The sequence below is a fragment of the Camellia sinensis genome, chromosome 6 (genome assembly GCF_055761805.1).
Source record: "Camellia sinensis isolate YWXY chromosome 6, ASM5576180v1, whole genome shotgun sequence".
NCBI lineage: Eukaryota > Viridiplantae > Streptophyta > Magnoliopsida > Ericales > Theaceae > Camellia > Camellia sinensis.
Window position 1 is genome coordinate 44020764 of NC_138966.1, and position 26604 is coordinate 44047367.

Genomic DNA, 26604 nt, shown 5'->3' on the forward strand with positions numbered 1-26604 from the left:
CCACTCTCTCGCTCTCTTTGCTATGTTGATGATGATTTTTGGTTTGATTTCCAGTTATGGAAAGGATGAAAAAAATTATCCACTCTCTCTCTCTCTCTCTTTGCTCCTCTGCTCTTCTTCTTTCTTCTTCTTCTTCTGCCTGGAAAGGATGGAAAAAAAATAAAATAAAATAAAAAAATCTATTCCAAAACAACATCGTTTTGGATTCGAGCCAATTTCAAGCTCAGAACTTTTGAGCTACATAGTGGAACTGATATATATATATATATAAAGAAAAAGGGTTTGGCTTTTCTCACGTTGTCATCTTAACTTGAGAGAGCGCTTGGGTTTTAGTAGGCCCATTTTAAGATTAATTTTGGTGATTCAAACTGTTGACTTTTTAAGACTTCTTGAGTAAAAGATTCATTCGAAAAATTCAAAATAATTGGATATCGATAGCTATAAGTTTTATATCATATTTGTTTTACAAAATGAATGATAGATATAACTTCAAGAATAGCCATTCATTTTTTCTAATGCAAATTTGATTCAAACATGTAACTATTGATATCCGATAATTTTTATTTTTTGCATAATTATTCTACTCAACGAGTTCTAAAAAATAAATAGTTTGGATCATTGAAATCGGTCCTAAAATGAGTCTACTAAGTTCAAACGCTCTCTTAAGTTGAGATGGCCAACTTGAGATAAGCCAAACTCAAAGAGAAGAAATTTGTGAAAAGTCCATCCCAAAAAGAGTATAAGATATTAGATTATGGGTAAAAACTTGTTTGATGATTATTGATAAGGACATGTTGGGAAAATTAGACTTCTTTCATATTGATTATCTTAACTTGAGAAAACGTTTGGGCTTAGTACGTCTGTTTTGGCATCGATTTTGATTATTCGAATCATTTACTTTTTAGGATTTGTTAAGTAGAATATTCATATAAAAATCACGATGATCAGAAATCAGTAACTATATATTTGAATCAAATTTGTATTACAAAAAAATGAATAGCTATTTTTGAAATTATATTTTGCTGTTTATTTTTTAAAAACAAATATGATTCAAATATATAGTTACCGATGTCCAATTATCTTTATTTTCTGCATGAATATTCTACAAAAATACTTTTAAAGAGTCAACAACTCAGATCACCAAAATCTATTAAAAAATAAACCTACCAAGCCCAAACGTTTTCTAAAGTTGTCATCTTAACGTAAGAGAAGCCAAACCCTTGTTTGAAATGGGTTATTATTTAGTTCTCTCTTGCCATAGTAGAAATTCAATTAAATTATGTTTTTGACTTTGATTCATTTAAGAGTAAATTAGTGATAAATCTAAACTAAGGAGGGTATAAGACATTAGGTTCAGTGGATATTTTTTATTGGTAAGAAATCCACCATTTGTGAAATAATTTAGTAAGAAGTCCTTTTATTTGTTTTAAAAGATATTTTGTTTCCAATTTTATTCCTTAATTTATTTATTAACTTTTGTTGACTATCAGTTTAAATTTTTTCTCTATATGTTAAAATTTTTTCCCTATCTATTCAAAAAAATTTCCCTATCTGTTTAATTTTGTTCTTATCTGTTCAATTTTTTTATCCTATCTGTTTAATTTTTTTTCCCTGTCTATTTAAATTCTATGGATTTCTCTCTATCTGTTTAAAATACGTAGATTTCTCTCTACCTGTTCAAATTATCTTATTCAAAAAATCTATATGTTGAAATTATTTGTTGAAAAAATCTATCTATTGCAATCTATCTATTCAAATTCTTTTATCTCTCTTCTCACTATTTGTACAAATAAAATTCAAATTCCACAACAACAACAAAAAATCTCTTTGTTTTGAAAATCTATCTATTTAAATTCAACAACAACATGCCTCTCCTCAAGATCAAACAACACAAAAATATAAATAATAAATAAAAACTTGTACAAAGGCATATAAACTAGCCAACACCTCAATATGATAGCAATAAAATAGACTGATATGTAAAACAGAAAAATACTATGATCTAAGTAGAATATCGACTTTGAATCACACTAAGTGTCATGTATTGATAACCCTGCGTGTTTGGTTACTGAAAAAAACACAGAAACATAACAAGAAAACCAAATATAGTCTTATTCTCATTGTTGCTTTGATGTTCAAATGATTAATTTCTCAACTTTTCCCTCATTCTCTTGGGAACCAAAGAGAAAATAACATCAAAATCAACAATCAACAAACACATAACTTTGAAATGCATATATATATTCACATGCAACCGATACACATGTAGGTAGAGGAATATATATATATACACATACATATATAGTGTAGAACCAGATCTCCAGATCTCTTTTTCCTTCTCGACCAATTCTGGATCCACACCCAATCTCTTTGACTGCTCGGACTCTTCATCTTCGTCTTCATATTTGCTGCCAGACCACGATGGTGGTCTAGATCTAGGGTTAGGATAGACGGATCTACAGATCTGTATCTATTGATGTTGGATTGGCGACGGCAAGAATACGACGTGAAGGCGATGGTGCGGAAAGTCGTAGGTGAGCTTTAGATCTTCTTCTTCTTCGAGCCTTTGGCGGCATTGGTGGTCTTCGAAGGCTGTGACGAATGAGTTGAAAATCGCCGTTGAATCAACGATAGCGGTACCGACTCTTGATTCTAAAATCATGCTTTAGCTCATAATGCAACTCTAGTGTTGGTTATGATATAATAAGAAAGAAAATCCCTAAATGCCTCAATGAAGCACTTTTTGAAAAAAGCCAACCATTATCTGATCTCCTACTAGTTTTTGGGTTCTATTTTTTAATAAAACGCTCTCTGACCAAATAGGTTGTCAGATAACAACCCTAATCCAAAAAGTATTTTATTTATTTATTCATTTTAATGTTACTGGAGCTTTTTATTCATTTTACTTGCTAAGATGCTTAAAGACATTGAAAGTGTGGTTAGAGCTTTCGCTCTGGTCTGGAACAAATTTGGGGCATAGTAGGGGGCAAAAGTCAGTTGGGAATTCTGTCTGTACTCCAAAAAATGAAGGTATGGATATCAGACCTTTTAAGTTGTGTTTGATTCATTAATTTAAAGAATAAAAGACAAAAAAGTTATAAAAGGTGTGTGATTACTCTTCTTTTTATTTTTCCTTTTTCTTCATAAATCTCTACTCAAATTTATGAACTAAACATATCTTAAAGTTTTGGAACAAATGGCTATTTTAGTTGACTTTTTGATTATTTTATGAGGTAAAAAAAATTGTGTTTGTTTGAAATGATTTGTGAATTTTTTTTTATAGTTAAATAGATGGTTGTGACACCAAAAAAATTAATAATTAATTAATTAATATATAGGATGTGACATTTTGTTTTATTGACTATTTAATTTTTTATTTTTTTTTTGTGTCTTTATTAATTATTTTAGCCTCAACCCTTGTTCCCAAACAAAGCCTATAAATAACAACTTGTTTGTTATCCAATCCTATTTGGTGTTTGGGATGAGCTAAATTGGATAAAATAGTCAATAAAGATATATATATATATATATATTAAAATAGTCAATAAGACAAAATGTCACATCCTACACACCAATCAATTACTTTTTTCTCTCACAAGTACCTGTTCAGCTACAAAAAAAAATTCATAAATCATCTCAAACACAAATTTGTAGAAAATACTAGAAGCCCCAACATTTTAATAATTTAACGTACTTTTAGAATAATTTCCAATTAACAACACATTTCTATATGAACATTATGACCCATTTTCACGTTTTGTCCAATCAAAACTTCACTGACCTTATGTTTTTGTTGATTATATTTGACAAGAAATATTGTAAATTTTAGTTGACTATATTTGATAAGAAAAGTTGTAAGGAAATATATTGGAAAATCTTTTGAAAACTTTTTAGATCGCTATATTTATCATTTTGAAACGAGAGTGTACTATGCTTCAAAATGTGTGTTTCAAAATGTAATTCGCTAAGATATTAGCGTTTTCTGATAACACTAATCAAAAGCTTTCAAGAATTGCTATATCAAATCATCAATAGACTAATGCAATGAATCATCACCTAGCACTCTGTCAATTTGAACTACATAACCCTTGCCAATCATCAGAAACACCAAGTTCTTTTACACAAGCTCATGCTGCAGTAAAGATTCCCAACCTGAAGCATGCTATTGGGTCAACCACAAATCTGACTATTGTATAAATGGGATTTTCATGTCATGATATCTCCTTAAAACTCCAGCTTCACTAGATAATGCTCCAACAGTACATAATAACCACCCATGGGCTAATCACCGAGAACTATCCTGCGGTGAACTCTTTGCAGCACAATATCACTGAATCGGTTAATTCATAAGTGAGCCCCAAATTAGTTCCCCCACTCATTAAAGCAAAAGTAATCAAACTTCCAAGATGGAGAACAAAGAGCAGAGAAACACAAGTTTTGGAAGCCATGGAATCTCCCAAGTGTATTAGAAACTAAAATAAGATATAAATTGTACCAGTCATTTCTTATTAAAGATGCCACTAAATACCAACTATACTCAGTGTGCCACAAATTTAACACCGATAATAAAGAATCTCAAGATTCTAAGGCTTCACACAATCCTCATATAAAACTGCAATGTTTTTACAGCAAAATTGAGTTCTCTGAAACAATTAAATTCCACAGAACAAGGTCCTAACATAATTCTGCAGCTTTATTAACAAAGTACCCTGAAGTTTGCTCTCCCAATATAAACGCCAAAATATAAGACACTGCAACCGGAGCAGATGACTATAATGAAACTTGATGAGCACACCGAACTTCAGACTCAAATCTGTTCGTCAGTTGTCCAAATTACCAAAAGGGCCCTGCAATACCATTTGCAATTCAATGCTGTTAAAGCAGCAATGCTAACTATTGTAACCACCAAATTTAGTGTCCTATATATGGTCAGGGACTAAGTAACCAAAGTTTCCAAAACTAATCTGCAGCATGGCATTAGAAAAATAAGAAAGGGCAGAAAATTAAGTTTTGTACGCAACCAAACCCATGTTACCACACAGTAAAAAGGCTCAACAAAAATACACAAGAAAAAGTATGTAAATCTCATAAAAAAAACACTTTGAGATGGAGAAAGTGGGCAAAACAGACTTGCATTTCCAGAGTATAAAAGATGGGTTCCTTTTGAAAACACAAATTTGTCAGATAGAAAAACAGGAGGAGAGAAGAGGAGGAGGAGAAAAGGTCCCAGTATCAAGAATTCTCACCTGCAGATGTAAAGAAATTATGCCCTCATTCCAAAGCCTCTATATTAACTAACGTTCAGTACAATTACAAGAGATGTTAACAAGAATGATACACCATCAGAGTCCCCAGACCTCAAAAACTCAACTCAACTCAACAAGGCCTTAGACCACAGCTATTAGGGCCAGTTATATGTATCCTACTACATCTCCTAAGACATATCCTCCATTTAACTATACCAGCATCTGAAAACCTGCATAATAATAACCGTCTAAACCTAGTTTCCGGAAATGTAATCTAGAGCAGTGCTAGCACCAAGAGAATGTATGTACTTGGTGAAAAAAATTGACCAAAAAAAAAAAAAAGCCGCAGCAAGATGATATTACCCAAAAAAATACAACAAATGCTTGGCTATAAAATGGCACTTGTGCCATAACAAAGATGATAATAACAATTTAGATTATTTCCTTCCATAAAATTATAATCTTGGTCACTTAACATACAACTTAAATAAACTTTCATCAGTTTTCAAAATCCACACATAATGAGGAATTAATCATGGTTATTCAATGCATACAAACCAACACTGCATCAGTCTCCTAAAAAGAACATTCAGATCACATAATGTCATCTAGATGTCAAATACATAGACAAGTCATACATATTTGGTAAATGATAAAAACATACAGCACAGGAATTCCAAAAAGGGGCCCCAGTTCAAAGTCACCAGGAAAGATGAGGTTCAGTAATTTATAGGCCAACACCCTAATTTAAAATATAAAACTAGATCCTAACAAAAGAAGAAACTAAATATTTATTAAGTCCTAATTAAAAATAAATAAACACAAATATTAAATACATAAAATTACGGTTATATAATTGTAATATCAAAATGGGCGCATTCGCATTCCTCATTAGACCACTTGCATAATTAGGGAGGGGAGAGCTAAGAACAAAGGGAAGACAGTGAGGATGTTGGCTTCTTTGGGCATGATTTCGATAATTTGGGTGAAGAGGAATTAAAAGGTTTTTAATGGTATGAAGAAACCAATTAAAGGTCGGTCGCTTTATTGATCCTAGACATGTATCTTGAAAAAACTAAAAATTAATTTGGTTTAGAAAATTTGAAAAAAAAAAATAAAAAAAAATCATCATCTTCACATGGTTTTATCTTTTGGGGCAGATATAATTTTTTTAAAAAATTAAAATATCCTTCAGGTGTTTAATAGTGTCATACTATTTATTATTATTATTTTTTTAATTTCTGAAAACAGATTCTGAAAATGAAACCAAACAAAGCTCATATTTTTTATTTGGTTACCATGGAAAATTGGGGAGAAAATTCACAAATTTGTTCTTGATCTTTGGATTAGAAGTGGCAAAATCTTTTCTTGAAGGGAAAGCTAGGGGAAAAGCATAGCGTGTGCAGGCTTAGCTCTTTATGGGCAATTTTTTTCTGAGGAACTTCATTGTATACATCAAGTATTGCTCATAAATGTAAAGCATAAAGCACATAAACCCAATTGACATGTGATAAGAAAGGTTGGCTTCCTCTTCTGGACTTGCCAATTTGCCATTTTAGAGTAACCACAAGATATCTAGTCATATGGAAAGATGGATGATTGCTTAAAATAAGTAGAAGATTTTCAAATTCATGAGTGCAAAGGTGATTGTGGTATTGTCATTCAAATGACTTTGGAAATTCGGGGAAGAGTGTGAACTTAGTGAAGACTCCATAATTTCATTTTCAGATGAATGATCTCTGAGCCTCCAGGGCCATACGCATTTGGCAAAGTAATGAAATTATGGGTACAAGATAATGACAAAATTTTACCAGTTGGCATGAGATCCTACCATTAAGATTTGTTTACTAGATTTCTCAATAAAAGAATGCATCATCAGTACAAATAAATGCCAGGTATATTAAAATTTTCTACCCATCTTTGCTTATCTATGGACTGTAATAGCAATCTTGAATTACTCGATAAATCAAACACTTGAATTTTGGGTGCTAGGTATATTAAATATTTCTACCCGTCTTTGCTTATCTATTGACTGTAATAGCAGCCTTCAATTACTTGATAAATCAAGCACATTATTTTTTCAGCTTAAACAAGGATTGTAACAATCCAATACACCGAATAATCGCCATAGTATATTTTTTTAATGGTTCTAGCATAATTCATCAGTAAGAGTATGTATTCCCAACTAACAACATTGTCACAATACACAGAAATCCACACGATTGGAATTTGGATTACTATGCCCTTGGCATGCACATATTAGAGGTCATTCAATTCAAGAGGAGGTAGCAATACATCGATTTCCTCAATCAAATTGTGCCAGAGCCTGAGATAGACAGTGGCTACTGAACTCTTGACCAAATTGGATCAGACAAACCCAAATCTGTAAAAGACTGCCTTTATTATTCACCACCCATGATTAATTGTTGTTTATCACTACTTACATTTCCTGCCCATTTCTTAACAAATTTTTAACTAAAAGAATGAATTATCCCTTGCTAAAGCATATTACCATATTATAATTCTTAGGGTCAGATTAGGATGTTCTTTAACACAATCAAAACCACTTTCACTTTTCAATATTAACAACAAAACCAAACCATGTCAGATGATGGTAGTGAGGGAAGTTAAAGACCACGGTTAATATCATAGTTGTGGTGTACAACAACAAACAGCACAGTCAAATAGGCAGTTGATTTCCAGTTCAGTATGAAGTTACAGCATTCTATAAAAACTTCATTCAGAAAATCACAGCTTATGCAAATTACATATATCTATGATTACACCTGTTTTGATCAACTTAAACCAAAAAAGGCACAATTTCTGCATTTAGTACGCTAATTCGCTCTCCTATTTTGTACAATTTGGCTGAGAAAGCAGTTTAAGAGATAAAACACAAAGCAGCACAGCCAAAACTGATCTTAATTTTGGCTCAAAGATTATTCCTTGAATTCATATGACCAGTGTAATCAACAAACCAAACAATCAAAATGAAACAGATTTATAGAAAATGGAACCATCAACACAATTGTGATAAGATAAATAAGAGAAACACTTGGAATCCCATAAACCAAGACCATCAGCCTCAATCTTTTACTAGAAATGAAGCAATTTGCTCAAACCCTGAACTGAAGTTATAATTTGTAAGTTCTACTGCTCTAGTATAATAATTGTTTGTGGTACCCTAAAAAGTCAAAAAGTTAAAAAATTGCTATCTTATTTAAGTCGCATCATCTTATTTAAGTCACATCACCTCTCTGTCACATCACTGCAAACCCACCCCATACACAACCCATATTTCACAAAAAGTCAAAAAATGCACTTATTTAGATCATCTCAAACCACTCCTAAAGAATACTTTTAGCCAAAAAGTAAAAAAAAAAAAAAAAAAAAAAAACTAAAAAAAAGTATCATCTTAACTTTTTTACGTCTTATAATAAAATGCCAAAAAAAAACACTAAAAAGTCCATTCTCAAAACAACCCTTAATTCAACCCAGCAAAGATATTAACTTGAGTCAGTACTACTACTATTTAAATCCAAAAACAAGAGCTAGCAAATCAGGGCGGAATCAAATATGCACGTCAACAATCACAAACTCAAAATGGTTATCTGATTCAACTCCATTATACAAACAAAAAAATTAATATTTAAAAAAAAATAGACAACTGACACAACCAACATCATTATCATCAACTCAATCAAAGGGGAAAAAAAAACTAGTCTTAAAACAGGACGAACACACACACACACGCACACATATATATACATCTCACGCTACACAGAAACGAAGTTTCTCAAAAGAAACCATTGATCAACCAAAAATGCAAATCAGAATGAGAAAATATATAATGCTCATACAATCGATGAACAAATTAAACAAGAACACAATCGAATAAAAAGGCACATAAGAAAATTATATGAAAAAACATGAAATTTCACAGTAACAGATAATGAAAGGATGATCGGTGACGATGTTGAAGATTTCTACTGAAAAATCATACCTTTGCAGAGGCCGATTACTCGTAAACGATCAATTCGATATACGGAGAGAGGCGTCTGTATATCTTCTATCTAGAGAGAGAGAGAGAGAGAGGAGTCATTTCAGAGGAGAAAATGGTGAAATCTCAATATAATTCATATTAAATAAATAAAGACACCATTAATCCAAAATTATTATGTTATGTATAATTCATATTCATAAATATTTGTACTATATATAAAGTGAATATCTCCTATATAAAGTGAATATCTCTTATGATGTCTTAAAATCTTAATTTCTTATGTTATTACGTATCTATTTTTTTATTTAAAATAAAAAGAAAAGATGGAGACTTAAACCTTAGACTTATGTCAAATGAATAAGATTCTTACCACTTGACTAGCATATAATATATAATAAATATTTTATTTTATTTTTATTTATTTGAATTACACACGCATCACATGCGTCAACTGTTAATATTAGTTATTTACACCAAAATTCTTTTGATTATTAATAAATTTTATTTTGTATTTTATATTTTTATTTATAAATTTATATATTTTGACCTATTTAAATTACAAAAATATATCAAGGAGTGACTATCAGTTTAGCCTAATTTGATATTTTTAGATTATGAAAAAATTGTTTTGCCCAAAAGCCTAGGGCTGAATTGAGATTTTGTGCTGATTTAATACATGGTTTGCAGTTGTGATAGAGAGTTTATAGTCCAATCGAACTCAATCTGCAAATTTATAATACAAAAATTATAGTTTTATATTATTTTAATTATAAATTAAAGTAGAAAAAATGTAAAAAAAAAAATTAATAAATGTATATATATTCTAGGTTTATTTTAAAACATTTGGTAAAAAATATATTTATTTTATTATTGAATTTTGCTAATATTTCAAATTTAAATAATAAATGAAATCTAAATAATTTAATATCCATTCAAGACAAAAATAAAAAAATAAATAAAATAAAAAATTAATAACTCCTATCTATTTGGTTAAGTGGACGAGTTTGAGATTTGAAATGTTTTGAGAATTGAGTTTAGGATGGCTAAATTAGACTCGACGTCGGGCCGAGCTAACATTAGAATGATACATATCCTTTTACTATATTAATTGTACAAGCTCAGTCCAAACCCGGCCTAGCTTGACCTAAGGTGTCCACCCCTACTTTTATTACACACAGACCCCTTTTATACCACCTTCAAAAGATGTGCATTGTACGATTGTCATAATTGAGGGATTAATATGTACCGATTCATAAATGAAGTAAAGGTGATATTCGCAAATAGTTGAGGAAGTTTTAGTGTAAGTCTTAAACATATTAATGGCCTTAATGATTATTGATCTTAATTTATGTATAAAAAATATTTGTAATATTTAAAAATAAAAAATTCTAGATATTCATAATTTAAATTTTACAATTCATCCATAATGACATGGCAATAGAATTGACTCTTATATAATTAAATTCAAAAATGCTAGAGGCCCTAAAAATTCTACCAAAAGTTTTACCAAATGCTTCACATGGGTGTGGGACCCACATGGGACCCACATTGTTTGAGTCCTACACTCATGTGAGACATTTGGAAAAAATTTTGATAGAATATTTGGAATTTCTAACATTACTCAATTAAATTTGTAAAAAAAATAAAAAATAATACAACTAGCCGTGTTATTATTAATGGAATTATGAAATTTAAATTGTGTGTGTCAATTTCTTATGTAAGAACATGTAAAAGTGTGTTTAATATATAAAAAGATATTGAGTGCTTTTAATATGGTTAAATTACACTTTGTACCAAATCTCACTCTGGTCCATACATATGAAATCATGACAGTCAATCATTTGCACTTTCAGTCAAATTTTACTTTGATCTCTATATATGAAATCGTGACAATCAACTCCCTTACATTTTTACTCAAGTCCCACTTTAATCCCTACACAAGTGTCAATGTTTTATATTCTATCTACTTCATTAGTATGACTCATTTAAATTACTTACTCAAAAAAATGACTCATTTAAATCACCGTTTGGGAAAACTAATTCAGACTGGTTTTTTGACCAATTTAGCTTGGCTAAATTAGTTCCATTTAGAAATAACTTTTGGTGTTTTTCAGTTTCGACATAATGATTGTGAGAGAAAAAGTGAAATAATTATGATTTGGATGTAATATTTTGTTTAATTAACTTATTTAGTCTATTTATCTTTTTATGTTTATTTAAGCTTCGTTTGGCATTTGATTTTTGGTTAAAAAAGTACAAAAAGATAAAATCGGCTACATAAGCCAATAAGACAAAATATCACATCTAAACCATAATTATTACACTTTTTCTCTCATAAAAGTCAAAAAAAGCCAAACCAAACAAGGTTAAAAAAGTCCCAATACAAACAAACCAACTAAAAAAGCCAATACCAGACGAAAACTTAGTCAATTTAACTCTTGCAAAATGAGACTAAAATTATATATACAAAATATAATAAATGAAGATTTTGTTAGGCAAGTAATCTTAAAATAATTAGAAAAAAGTAGTGATATGTTCTTGTTCAAAAGTATTTATAAGTATTTAAACTTTAAAAGTTTAATATTCATCTTTAAAGTTTTTTTTTAGTAGTGTTACTTTAATTAAAAAATTAGTTTTATTTTTCAAACTCAATAATATAATAGTTTATTAGAATATTTAAGGCAAACTATCTTTCTTAGGTCTTTCTTTTCTCTAATTATCAACTATTCATCTTTTTTATACATCATCAAGTATGAAAAATTATTTAAAAAGTAGATTCATATACCAATTTTTTTTTTTTTTCTAATTTACATTTATAGCTTAATGTACTTTTTCCAAACATAATACTTTAATGTAACACACTAAAAAAACTACTTAATGTACTTTTTTTGAAACGTGACAATGTAATATTTCAAAACAACTTCTTAATGTACTTTTTCCAAACGTAACACTCCAATCAATGTAACATACAAAAACTCCTTAATGTACTTTTCTTAAATATAATAACACATACACACACACACATATATATATAGTATAGAACTAGATCTCTAGATTTCCCTTTCCTCCTCGACCATTTCCGAATCCAAACCCAATCTCTTTGACCGTATAAAACCAAATCATCATTGGACTATTCATCTTTGTCTTCATATTCGCTGCTAGACCACGGTGGTGGTCTAAATCTAGGGTTAGGGTAGGTGAATCTACAGATTTGTAGATGTTGGTGTCAGGTCGGCGACGACGAGAATACAACGTGAAGGCGATGGTGCGGAGAGTTGTAGGTGAGCTTTAGATCTTTTTCTTCTTCAGGCCTTTGGTGGCGTCAATGGTCTCCGAAGGCTGTGATGAAGGATTCGGAAACCACCGTTGAATTGGCAGTGGCGTTACCGACTGTCGGAGTGGAGACAGAGACGAATGCGAGATCTAAAACAGGAGAGAGAGAGAGAGAGAGAGAGAGAGAGAGAGAGAGGTGAGAGGGTTTTATGTTTTAAGCATAGAGAGAATGATGAGAGGACATGAAATCTAAATCGTGTGAGATAGTGGTAGGGGTGGGCAACGGTTTATCCGAATGGCTCAAATCGCCCAACCCGCCCAACCCGCATATAAATGAGCGGTTTTGCAAACATAATGCGGGTGGATACGGTTTGAAATATGACAAATTTGCGGGTTGCGGGCGGGTCACAGATTAAACCCACAACCCGCAAAAACCGCCCGCACTTTAATTATTATTATTATTATTTTTATATACCAACTTTGTAACTTTAACAAAAGTACCATTATGTTCTCTATGATACTAGGATCCTTATTTTTAAGTATTTTTCAACTTTCTTAATGCCGTAGAATTATCACATCCTAAACTTGGTTTCTTATATGATTTTCATTGGTGACTCATCCACTTTTTCCTAATGCATTGATATACATTTTTTTCATGGCAAAAATGTTAGTGTAGGGTCTCTTTGTTTTGGATACTTTCATTTAATGCATTGATATTCAATTTTTATTTGTAAACTCATCAGAAAATTGTTGTCAAATGATCACAAATATATAAAATGAATCTGATGCCTAAATTCCATGGGAAAAAAAAACTCAAAAATTAATTTTTAAAGAAAAAAATGTAAATCGCAAACTGCCCACAACTGCCTGCACATTTGCAAACCCTATCCGCACAAACCGCAAACCGCACTGCGGGCGGTTGCGGGTTGACTTTTTCCCAAACCGCATAGATTCGGGCGGGTCAAAATCGAACCGCAAACCGCACAAAACCGATCCGCGAGCACCCCTAGATAGCGGAGGTAATGTATGGGCATTTTGGTCATTGTGCGATAGATTGTTCTTATGGACATAATAAATTAGCATATGGATCTATGGACAAGGAAAATCCAAAATTGGATTTTTCTACCGAGCGCTCTTGATTTAATTTCCTTCAAACTTTTATGGAAATCCATCAAGAGAACTTCTGATTTTGAAATCATGCTTTAGCTCATAATGCAACTCTAGAGTTGGTTATGATATAATAAGAAAGAAAATCCCTAAATACCTCAAAGAAGCACTTTTTGGGAAAAGCCAACCATGATATGATCTACTACTATTTCCTAATAAAACGCTTTCTGGCCAAACAGGTTGTCAGATAATAACCCTACTCCAAAAAGTATTTTACTTATTTTATAACAATATATATAATAATAGTTTTCAAATTTTAATGTTATTGGACCTTTTTATTCATTTTACTTGCTAAGTTGCTTAAAGACATTGAAAGTGCGGTTAGAGCATTCGCTTTGGTCTGGAATAGATTTGAAGCATAATGGGGGCAAAAGTCAGTTGGGAATTATGTCTGTACTCCAAAAAATAAAGGAGGTATGGATATCAGACCTTTTGGATTGTGTTTGGTTCATTAATTTAAAGAATGAAAGATAAAAAGTTATAAAAGGTGTGTGATCACTCACCTTTTCACTTTTTCTTTATAAATCTCTACCCAAATTTAGGAACTTAACACATCTTAAAGTTTTGGAACAAACGGCTATTTTAATTGACTTTTTGGTTATTTTATGAGATGAAAAAAAAAATTGTATTTGTTTGGGATGATTTGTGATTTTTTTCTATAGTTAAATAGATGGTTGTGAGAGAAAAAATGATTGATTAATGTGTAGAATGTGGCATTTTATTTTATTGACTATTTTAATCTTTTTTGTCTTTATTAATTATTTTAGCCTCAACCCTTGTTCCCAAACAGGGCATACAAATAGCAACTTGTTTGTTATCCAATCTTGTTTGGTGTTTGGGATGAGTTAAATTGGTTAAAATAGCCAATAAAGACAACAAAAAAATATTAAAATAGTCAATAAGACAAAATGTCACATCCTACACACCGATCAATCACTTTTTTCTCCCACAACTATTTGTTCAGCTACAAAAAAAAAAAAATTCATAAATCATCTCAAACACAATTTTTTGGAAAATACTAGAGGACCCAACATTTTTACCAACTATTTTACCAAATGTCTCACATGGGTGTAGACCCCACATCTGTGTAAGACATTTGATAAAATATATAGTTGGTAGAAATGTTGGGGCCTCTAACATTATTCCAATTTTTTTTTCATTGGCTAAAATAGTCAAAAGTCCACTAAAATAGCTGACATCCAAAACGAAGGCTAAAACTTGAAAATAGTTTACAAAACTTACTAAATTTGTATGACCACAAAAAAAATTAGTTTCACTAGTTTAAGTAATTTTTTTTTTTTTTTTCACTTCCTCCGGCTATCACCCACTCCTAATCACCATGATTGCCCACCTCCACCTCTGCCCACCATCGTTGGCGACCTCCTTCAACAATCACCTCCAACCACCGATGACAACTACCTTTAGGCACTCACCTTAGGCCAAAATTCACTTTCGACCACCATGTTTGACCATCAACAACTACCTTTAGCCACCGCTTCTAGGGGCTGACAACCATTTCCGGCCACTACCGACCACCTTCACAATTGGAAACAAACTCTGATCACCACATATGCATGGTTGTCGATAACCATTTTTGATCACCACCTCCAGCTGACCATCTCTTTCTCTTGTTTTCAAAATAAAATTTTAAAACTCATGTACAAGTATGTTTTTATTTTTATTAAAATTAAACATAAACATATTTAATATTTTTTTATGAATAAAAATAATAAATCGTAAATGTAACGACAACTTATGTTTTTAGTGTCAAAAAAAAAAAAAAATCGGTTAAAAAAAAAGATGTATGCCCTTGTTTCATGTATTTATAGTAAATTGATTTGATTTTAATTATGATTTTACTCAACTATATAATTGTAAATGATGAGAAAAATTATGCTCTTGTAAATAAGGATGACAATTTTCCCCCGTCCTGTCTTGTCCCTGCCAACCTGATTATATTTATTAAATATATATGGATATATATATATATAATTTTTGATGTAATAAGATTAGAACACTAAAATATTACACTTAACATTCATTTTCACTAATTTTATTTTCATTTTACAATTTTTAATTCTCGCTAGTTATAAATCATTATCCACAATACACTATATTATTCCTAATTTTCGTTAGTGTTTCTTTTTGAAAATTACACTATCACTGATTGTAAATGATGAAAAAAGTAAATATATATATATATATTAAGACAGACCATCCCAACCTCAAGAATGCATAGGATTTGCATGAGATTATACTTTTGTCAAATCTCTAAGTGCATCTCCAATTCCTCATTTTCCCTCGCTAACGCCACCTGCCTCTTCCCACAACTCACTTCTTGAAGCCCCTATTAAAGTTGGATTTGAATCCCTTTGAAACTTAACCTATAGCGATCCCGGGTTTACCCTTGTTGTACAGTGATCCGGACATGTGTCCGTGGATGTTTGTAGTTGTTTATTATTTTGTTTGCATCCTTTTTACTTCATAATTGAGTTATAGGATGTGTTGGGCAGGTTTGTTTCAGGTTGGTTGAGTTTAGAAACCAAAACTAGTTGCCCAGATTTTTGGCCTGTACGCTCGAGCGGAGATGTTGGCGCTCGAGCGGAGATTACACCCATTCAGTACTTTTTTCCTGTGCAGCGTTGTACGCTCGAGCGTGGGGTTGGCCGCTTGAGCGGAGGCCTGGTTCTGCAGAAATGCTGGGAGAGTGCATTCTGCGCTCGAGCGGGAGGTTGGCCGCTCGAGCGGAAGTCTGTGAGTGGCCGCTCGAGCGGGATGTTTTACGCTCGAGCGGAGACCTGGGTTAAAGTCCCGAAATTGTGACTTTCCAAATCACTTTTTCACTTTCTCTTCTCTCTCTTACTTTTCCAAAATCACCATTGTTGAGCCTCTCACTCTAGATACTACCTTCTCTCTAGGTTTTGATCTAGTAGGAGTGATTTGCTCACCTTTGGCCTTTACAAAAAAGTTGTTGATCGTCGAGGGCTACATTTTAATCTGAAAATCTCGGGTTTTGGAGCACGTTGGGTTTTGTCGTCTTCTCCTTTGGGGCTCCGTATTTGAGGTAGGGATATCCTACTCCTCTCTATGGATTTTGTCTTTAGATTTTGGTATTTTGAGATGTTGGGGTTGGTTTGATAATTTTGTGAAAGTTTGGGGCTTTTGTGTAATTTTACAAAAGTTGGGGTTTTATTCATAATAAACCTAGATGCATGTTTGGCATAGAGAAATGGAATGAATGTTAAATCATTGATGAAAATGGGACCTAAGGGTTGAAATGTTAATTATGGGAGTTGACCTAATTACATTGTTTAATTAATTGGGATAATTAATTGTGAAGAATGAGAAAATGAAATGTTGATTGAATATCCATTGTGCATTTATTTTCTGTTTAGAAATAACTGCTTTGGGCTATCGGTGGAGGATAGTCGTGATTGTTGTAGACAATGCATGTTGATTAGGCAAACTGAAACTAATCAATGAAGTGTGTCTTGGAACTTGACGGTTGATTGAATACATTGACTATATGTATTGAGTGATGGTATATAGAACCCATGTGTTTGTATACATTATGTGTAGAGGAGGAGAAAGGGGATGTACTCCGCGGTTTAGGGGAAGATAGGGGATGTACCTCTAAACCGGATAGTGTTGGGAGAAGATAGGGGATGAACTCCGTAGGCACAGCTCATATGCTTGTCTAGAGAAGTGAAGATAGAGCTCATATGCTTATCTGTGGATATTGTTGTTATACATATCTGTTGTAGAATGTGGATATAACTTATATGTTTATCTGTGGATATTGTTGTTATACATATCTGTTGTAGAATGTGGATATAGCTTATATGCATATCTGAATGTGAGATATAGTTCTTATACATATCTGTGGAAATGATGATAGAGCTAGCATGCTTATCTGTTGAAAAAGGGAAGATGAAAGGAAACTTGGACTTATAAGTCGTATGACATAAATAGATGATTTATGTGATTGTATCAGTGTTGGCCATCTATCAATTGCTAATCTTTTAGTCATTGTTCATGGTTGGTTTAGTGTATTTCTACTGGGCTGTGGCTCACCCTATATGGGAATATCATTTTCAGGTGCAGGAAGCATGCCACCTCCAAGAACATAGCTGGGAGGCTAGTGGCGGACATGTTTTGTCGCTTAACTTTTGATGTATTACATGTAACTTCAAGCCAAGGGCTTAATGTGTAAACGAGTTAGTACCCTTTTGTTGTAACCAAGTGTTAACTTGGAAAGCTGTAAGCCCGTAGGGCATTTTCTTTTGATGTTAACATGTAATACATATGTATATGAAACTCTAATGAATAAAGGAATGTGGATGGTTTGTATGTAAATGCATGTCTTATCCGATGGGTTAATGTCGTTATTTTGAGGGCGTTACATAACCTCTCCCCACAACTCACTTCTTAGTAAGGCAATTCCAAAAGCATATTTTGAATTGTAAACAAGAAGGAAACTGAACTTAAGATACCTGCATGTTTGGAGTTATCTAACATTTATTAGAATTATTGATCCACATGAAAAAGACATTGAATTTTAGAATAATAAGTGGTTATTTTATTGATTACCCTAAAAAAAATAAAAAATCAATGCGTATTAGTTTTACTATCTTAACCATAGTACAAGAATTGAATAAATCGATAATATCACATTTAATAAGAATGATGAAATCAATGTGAGTGATAAATAATTAAATGTGATTATTCAATTAGTTTGGATACAAGTATTTTTATCCATAAATTTGAAGAAAATTGTTGTTCCTATAGTTGTTAAACAATTTTGATGCTATAGAACAACGAATGAGTAATCAATTACTCCATAATGTAATTATCAACAATAAAAAGTTGTAGAAGAACCACAAGAAATAATATTAAGAAGATCTCATAAGGTAAAGAGATTTGTCATTTCGGATGATTATGTGGTATATTTATAACAATCTTATTATGATATTAGGATAAGTAAAGACTCGGTTTTGTTGTCACAAGCCATAGAAAGTATTCATTATACTAAATGAATTGTTGTCATTAATGATGAGTTGAAATCAATAGACCACAATGAATCCTGAGATCTCCTTGAATTGTCTAAGAATACAAAAATATTTATTGTTCTAAGGGCAATATAAAATGATATAATGTTAGATATGTAACAAAAGATTTTACTCAAAAAGTAGACATTGACTACAAAGAGATATTTTTCACTTGTATCTTAAAGAATTGATTTAGAATGTAACGCCCTCAAAATAATAACAATAAACCCATCAGATAAGACAAGAATTTACATTTAAACTAACCGCATTCCTTTCATTCATTAGAATTCCAAGACATCAGTATTCCATGTTAACAGCAAAACAAAATACCCTACGGGCTTACAGCTTTCCAAGTTAACACTTGGTTTCAACAAAAGAGTACTAACTCGTTTACACATTAAGCCCTTGGCTTGAAATTACATGTAATACATCAAAAGTTAAACAACCACACTATGTCCGCCTCTAGCCTCCCAAGCTATGTCCTTGGAGGTGGCATGCTTCCTGTACCTGAAAATGATATTCCCATATAGGGTGAGCCACAACCCAGTAGAAATACACTAAACCAACCATGGACAATGACTAAAACATTAGCAATTGATAGTTGGTCAACACTGATACAATCACATAAATTACATATTTATGTCAACGACTTACAAGTCCCAATTACTTTTCATTTTCCCTTTTTCAACAGATAAGCATGCTAGCTCTATCATCATTTCCACAGATATGTATAAAAACTATATCTCACATTCAGATAAGCATAAAAGCTATATCCACATTCTCAACAGATATGTATAACTACAATATCCACAGATAAGCATACAAGCTATATCCACATTCTACAACAGATATGTATATCAACAATATCCACAGATAAGCATACAAGCTGTATCCACACTTCACAAAGATAAGCATATGAGCTCTATCTTCACTTCTCTAGACAAGCATATGAGCTCTGTCTACGGAGTTCATCCCCTATCTCCTCCCAATACCTATCCGGTTTAGAGGTACATCCCCTATCTTCCCCTAAACCGCGGAGTACATCCCCTATCTCCTCCTCTACACATAACGTATATAAATACATTGGTTCTATATACAATCACACAATACACACAATTAATGTATTCTATCAACCGTCAAGTTCCATGACACATTCCATTGATTAGTTTCCGTTTACCTAATCATCATGCATTGTCTACAACAATCTCGACTATCCTCCACCGATAGCCCAAAGCAGTTATTTCTAAAACAGAAAATAAATGCACAAATGGATATTCAATCAACATTTCTTTTCCTCATTTCTCACCAATTAATTATCCCAATTAATTAAACAATGTAATTAGGCCATTTTCCATAATTACCATTTCAACCCTTAGGTCCCATTTTCATCAATGATTCAACAATCATTCCACTTTTCTATGCCAAACATGCATCTAGGTTTATTATGAATAAAACCCCAACTTTTGTAAAAATTACACAAAAGCCCCAAACTTTCACAAAATTACCAAACCAAGCCCAACATCTCGAAATACCAAAATTTAAAGACAAAATCCATAGAGAGGAGTAGGTTATCCCTACCTCAAATTCGGAGCTCCAAGGGAGAAGAAGACAAAACTCAACGTGCTCCAAAACCCGAGATTTTCAGATTAAAATGAAGCCCTCGACGATCAACAACTTTTTTGTAAAGGCCAAAGGTGAGTAAATCACCCCTACTAGATCAAAACCTAGAGAGAAGGTAGAGTCTAGAGTGAGAGACTCAACAATGGTGTTTTTGGAAAAGTAAGAGAGAGAAGAGAAAGTGAAAAAGTGATTTGAAAAGTCACAAATTCGGGACTTTAACCCAGGTCTCCGCTCGAGCGTAAAAAACCCCGCTCGAGCGGCCACTCATAGACTTCCGCTCGAGCAGCCAGCCTCCCGCTCGAGCGCAGAATGCACTCGCTCAGCACTTTTGCAGAACCAGGCCTCCGCTCGAGCTCCCAACCCTACGCTCGAGCGTATAACGCTGCACAAGAAAATACTGAAAGGGTGTAATCTACGCTCGAGCGCCAACACCTTCGCTCGAGCGTACAGGCCAAAAATCTGGGCAACTAGTTTTGGTTTCTAAACTCAACCAACCTGTAACAAACCCGCTCAACACATCCTATAACTCAAATACAAAGTAAGAAAGGATGTAAACAAGATGATAGACAACTACCAACATCCACGGACACATGTCCGGATCACTGTATAAAAAGGGTAAACCCGGGATCGCTATAACCTCCCCCCCTTAAAGAATTTCGTCCCCGAAATTAAGCACAAGTTTTCGAAAACAGGTTTTTCTCCATTTTAAACAATGTTACACTTGAACATTCAGCAATTCGACCCATTACCGGTCATCCCATCCCTTTAACAAGAGACATTCCACAATATGTAAACAACATATGTACTTCCAACATGCATCAACATTATGCATTATCTTTCCAATTCCAACAATATTCAACATATACAATGTCACATTCAACTTCCATATGAGGCAAGTTCCAAAACATACTTCCAATAAACCAAAACATTTGCAATGTTTCACAACTTAAGACATATATAAAAACTCTTAAGTTCAACAATAGTTCAAAATGTAAATACAAGATTACATATCAACAAACAAGTCCGGATATTTCTCTCGGACTTCCAACTCACGTTCCCAAGTGGCTTCCTCCACTCCGTGATGTTTCCACAAGACTTTCACCAAAGGAATGGTCTTACCACGCAGGACCTGATCCCGCCTATCCAAGACCCGAACCGGTCTCTCCTCATACGAGGCATCCTCATCTACCTCTAAATCGCTCCAATCCAGCACATGTGATGGATCTGGCTCATACTTCCGAAGCATACTCACATGAAACACGTCATGCACTCCGGACAACTGCGGCGGTAAGGCTAATCGATAAGCAACCTCACCAATCCTCTCAAGGATCTCAAAAGGACCAATAAACCGAGGGGATAACTTCCCACTCTTCCCAAACCTCATCAGACCTCGTCTAGGTGATACCTTCAGAAAGACATGGTCACCTACCTCAAACGCCAAAGGTCTCCTCCTACGGTCAGCATAAGATTTCTGCCGACTCTGGGCTGTAACAAGCCTCCTACGGATAAGCTCAACTTTCTCCGTCGTCTCCCTAACCAATTCCGGACCCAACAAAGGTGCATCACCCACCTCGGCCCAACAAACTGGAGACCTACACGGTCGACCATACAAGGCCTCAAACGGTGCCATACCGATGCTAGACTGAAAACTGTTGTTGTAGGCAAACTCTACCAATGGCAAGTGCCTCTCCCACGTCCCACTGAAGTCCAGGACACAACCCCGAAGCATATCCTCGAGGATCTGAATAGTACGCTCGGACTGCCCGTCAGTCTGAGGATGATAAGCCGTACTAAAGGTCAACTTAGTGCCCAAGGCACTCTGCAAACTCTGCCACAACCTAGCAGTAAAACGAGGATCTCTATCTGAGACGATCGTCACTGGGACCCCGTGCAATCTCACTACGTCCCGAATATACAAATCGGCAAGATGATCTACCGAATCTCTCACGCGCATAGGAATAAAGTGCGCCGACTTAGTCAACCGGTCTACAACCACCCAAATAGCATCACTACCCCGCTGAGTCCTCGGAAGACCTACAACGAAGTCCATAGTGACATGCTCCCACTTCCACTCGGCAATAGGCAAGGGTTGCAACAAACCCGCTGGCCTCTGATGCTCGGCCTTCACTTGCTGGCAAGTAAGGCACTTCGATACGAAAACAGCCACATCTTTCTTCATACCCCGCCACCAAAACTGGCGACCCAAATCCTGATACATCTTAGTACCTCCCGGATGCACCGCAAGGCGCGAATGGTGAAACTCTCGGAGTACCTCCTCTCGGCAAGTCTCCGGTACAAACACACGGTCTCGGTATCTCACACTCAAGTCGGGATATACCGTCAAACCCTTCTCAACTTTCCCATTGGAGATCTTCTCTCGGAGGGATTCTATCTCAAGGTCACCTCTCTGTGCCTCTAACACTCTAATCACAAGTGTAGGCTGCGCAACAACAGAAAACAAGGCCGCAGCCTCGACAGATTCGCCTAGTAGCAAATCAAACTCGCCAAGTGCTCCCAACATCTTCCATTCCCGGATGGCTATACAAGCTACATCACTAATGGATTTCCTACTAAGGGCATCGGCCACAACATTGGCCTTTCCCGGATGATAATGCAACTCAAAATCATAATCCTCGATGAACTCCATTCACCTCCTCTGCCTCAAATTCAAGTCCCTCTGTGTAAACAGATACTTCAAACTCTTGTGGTCCGAGAACACCTCGAACTTCTCACCATAAAGGTAGTGCCTCCAGATTTTCAAGGCAAAGATCACAGCTGCTAACTCTAGGTCGTGTGTGGGGTAATTCTTCTCGTGTATTTTCAACTGACGTGAGCCATAAGCTACCACTTTCCCCTCTTGCATCAACACACAACCCAAACCCTCTCGTGAGGCATCACAATAAACCGCATAACCCAACCCTCTCTCCGGAATAATCAATACCGGAGCGGTGGTCAATCTAACTTTCAGCTCTTGGAACGACTTTTCACAAGTCTCACTCCACACAAACTTGACTCCCTTCCGAGTCAGTCTAGTCAACGATGACGCTAACCTGGAGAAATCTTTCACAAACCGACGGTAATACCCAGCCAATCCCAGAAAACTGCGGATCTCAAACACACTCTTAGGCTGTGCCCAATCTTGCACTGCCTCAACCTTAGATGTATCAACAGACACCCCTTCCCCGGATACCACGTGGCCTAAGAATTTGACTTCCCTCAGCCAGAATTCACACTTTCCAAACTTGGCATACAACCTATGGGCTCTAAGTAACTCAAGCACCACTCTCAAGTGTGCCTCGTGCTCCTCCTCAGAAGACGAATAGATAAGGATGTCGTCCACGAAAACAACCACAAATCGGTCTAAGAACTCCCGGAAAATCCGGTTCATCAAGTCCATAAAGACTGCCGGTGCATTGGTAAGCCCGAATGGCATCACCAAAAACTCATAATGGCCATACCGCGTACGGAATGCCGTTTTCGGAATATCCTCCTCCCTGACCCTCAACTGGTGGTAACCCGATCTCAAGTCTATCTTAGAGAAACAACGGGAACCCTTCAACTGGTCAAACAAATCATCTATACGGGGCATAGGGTACTTATTCTTAACCGTAGCCCGATTCAACTTCCGGTAGTCAATACACAATCTCAAGGCACCATCTTTCTTTTTAACAAAGAGGGCCGGCGCTCCCCACGGTGAAACACTAGGGCGAACAAAGCCCTTATCGAGCAATTCCTGGAGCTGAACTTTCAACTCAACCAACTCTGCTGGAGCAAAACGGTAAGGTGCCATAGAAATCGGCGCCGTACCAAGCACTAAATCAATAGAAAACTCTATCTCTCGGTGAGGTGGCAAACTAACAAGATCTTCGGGAAAAACATCCGAATACTCACAAACCACCCTCGGTAACACAACCTGGGTCTCATCACACTTACTACTCTCAAAGCTAGCAAGTAGACCACTAAGCTCACTTCGCCCTCGCGAATCAAACCCCGGTGGCAAAACACTACCAACCCGGTCTCCCAAGAAATGGAACCACTCCCCGCTCAAGGTACATAACGTGACCCTCTGGCGGTAGCAATCAATAACAGCTCGGTATGACGATAGCCAGTCCATACCCAAAATAACATCAAAACCCTTCATGGGCATGACAACAAATGGAAAAGGAAGCCTATAGTCGGCGACCTCTATATCACATCCTCTAACACCTTGTTTCAGAATCAACTCACCGCCCAAAGGCGATACCACACAAATAGGAGATGCTAACTGTGCTAATTCCAATTCCAAAACAGATGCAAATGCAGCAGATACAAAAGAATGAGATGCACCCGTGTCTATCAACACATTAGCAACTGAGTTGCAAAACAGAAAAGTACCTCTCACTACTGATGGAGCCGGTACTAAATCCTGCGCGGTAACAGCATACACGCGCCCTGTAGGCCCCTAGTCTACCTGCTCACCTCTCGGAGCAAAAGACTGCTGCACAGACTGGGATGACGAAGCTCCCGGATTGGCCCTCGAGGCCTGCACAGACTGAGCTGGCTGAAAACCCTGCGTCTGCCTAGAACCAGACGCTCCCGAAGTGGCACTCAACTGTGGGCAAAACCTCTTCATGTGCCCAGGTTGTCCACACTGATAACAAGTCAAGAGCTGCCCCCTGCCCAAACTTTGACTCTGCGGTCTAGCTGAAGAAGAAGCAGCTTTCTGACCCCCACCCTTCTGCGGGCAAACAGAAACCTTGTGACCCAGCTGGCCACACTTGTAACAGGTGAAATCCCCCTGACCACCTCTCCCGGAGCCTGCACTCGGCACTGGGAAGGTCGATCTAGCAACACCACCCTGCGACTGCTGAGGGTTAGAACCCCTCTGCCTCCTGCCATCACCCTGACTATCCTGGCTCCTCTTGGAGCCTCTCTGACCCTCATCCTCCTCCTGCATCATAAGCTCCATATGAGCTGCAGCGTCCACTAGGTGTCTATACTCTCGAATATAAGACCCACCAATTCTCAACTTGAGGCCCCGCCTCAACTTCCGCTCAAACTCATAACAACGGCGTTCCTCAGACGCCACCAGTTCAGGTGCAAACCTAGACAGACTGGTAAAAGTAGCCTCAAACTCGGCCACTGACAAGCCCTGCTGATTAAGCCGGCTAAACTGATCCCTCAGCTTCTCCCTAGCTGCTGCTGATAAAAACCTCTCCTGAAAAGCATTCACAAACGCCTCCCAAGTACCACCAACACGAGCTTTCTCGTACTTCCACCATTGACCCGCATCTCCCTTCAGTTGGAAGGATGCCAAGGTCACTTTCAGTGCTCCATCCTCGATGCCAAGCATCTCAAACGTCTTCGTTGTCTGTTCGAGCCATTCATCTGCCTTAAGCGGCTCTTTAGGATCCCCGATAAACTCGTCCGGATTACACCGGAAGAACTCCCTCTTCAAGAAGGAAGGCCCTGTCTCAGCTGCTTGATTCCCAGCTCTAAGAATACCCAAAGCTCCTGCTATCTCTCTAGCCAAGGCACCCATAGCCTGCTGACCTACTGGCTCGGCCACAGTGGCCTGCCCAACCCCCTCCTACACTGCCGGAATCTCACCCTGTAACGGTACTTCCTGCCTCGCAGGTCTACCACGCCTAGCACCTCTTCCTCGTCCTGACATCCTAATAAAGGCAACACAGAACGTTAGCACATTCATAAGTGTGCCAAAACTAAACACTCACGTCCTAATGCATGGACAACTGTAATTCACTCCACATAAGCACATAAACACATAAGCACTTACGAATTTCATTTCCGGATAATAATAGTCCCGAGACGTTACTAGAGTTCCGGTTAGAAATAGCATTGATCAAGTGTTTTTCCAACAAGACTCCCAGAAACTCAAGGATCCAATCAACATCCCAGAAATTAAATCCCATACCCACATAGTCACATAAGCATGTTATCAAATAAACACATAGCATATGGTACTACATCTAAGTCTCTATCAAGCGAGACAAACCCATTGTGATCGTAATCACTTCCCACGTACCCAAAGTATTCGAACCCGGTATGCTCTGATACCAAGTTGTAACGCCCTCAAAATAATAACAATAAACCCATCAGATAAGACAAGAATTTACATTTAAACTAACCGCATTCCTTTCATTCATTAGAATTCCAAGACATAAGTATTCCATGTTAACAGCAAAACAAAATGCCCTACGGGCTTACAGCTTTCCAAGTTAACACTTGGTTTCAACAAAAGAGTACT

General features: G+C 35.7%; 1 long non-coding RNA gene across 1 annotated transcript; it reads right to left on the reverse strand.

Moving 5' to 3' along the window:
- Positions 1-4425: 4425 nt before the first annotated feature.
- Positions 4426-9381, reverse strand: LOC114277655 (uncharacterized). The gene is made up of 2 exons (XR_014332320.1): positions 9250-9381; positions 4426-4847 (listed from the first exon to the last, which is right to left on the reverse strand). It is a non-coding gene; the product is annotated as an uncharacterized LOC114277655 (long non-coding RNA).
- Positions 9382-26604: the final 17223 nt, after the last annotated feature.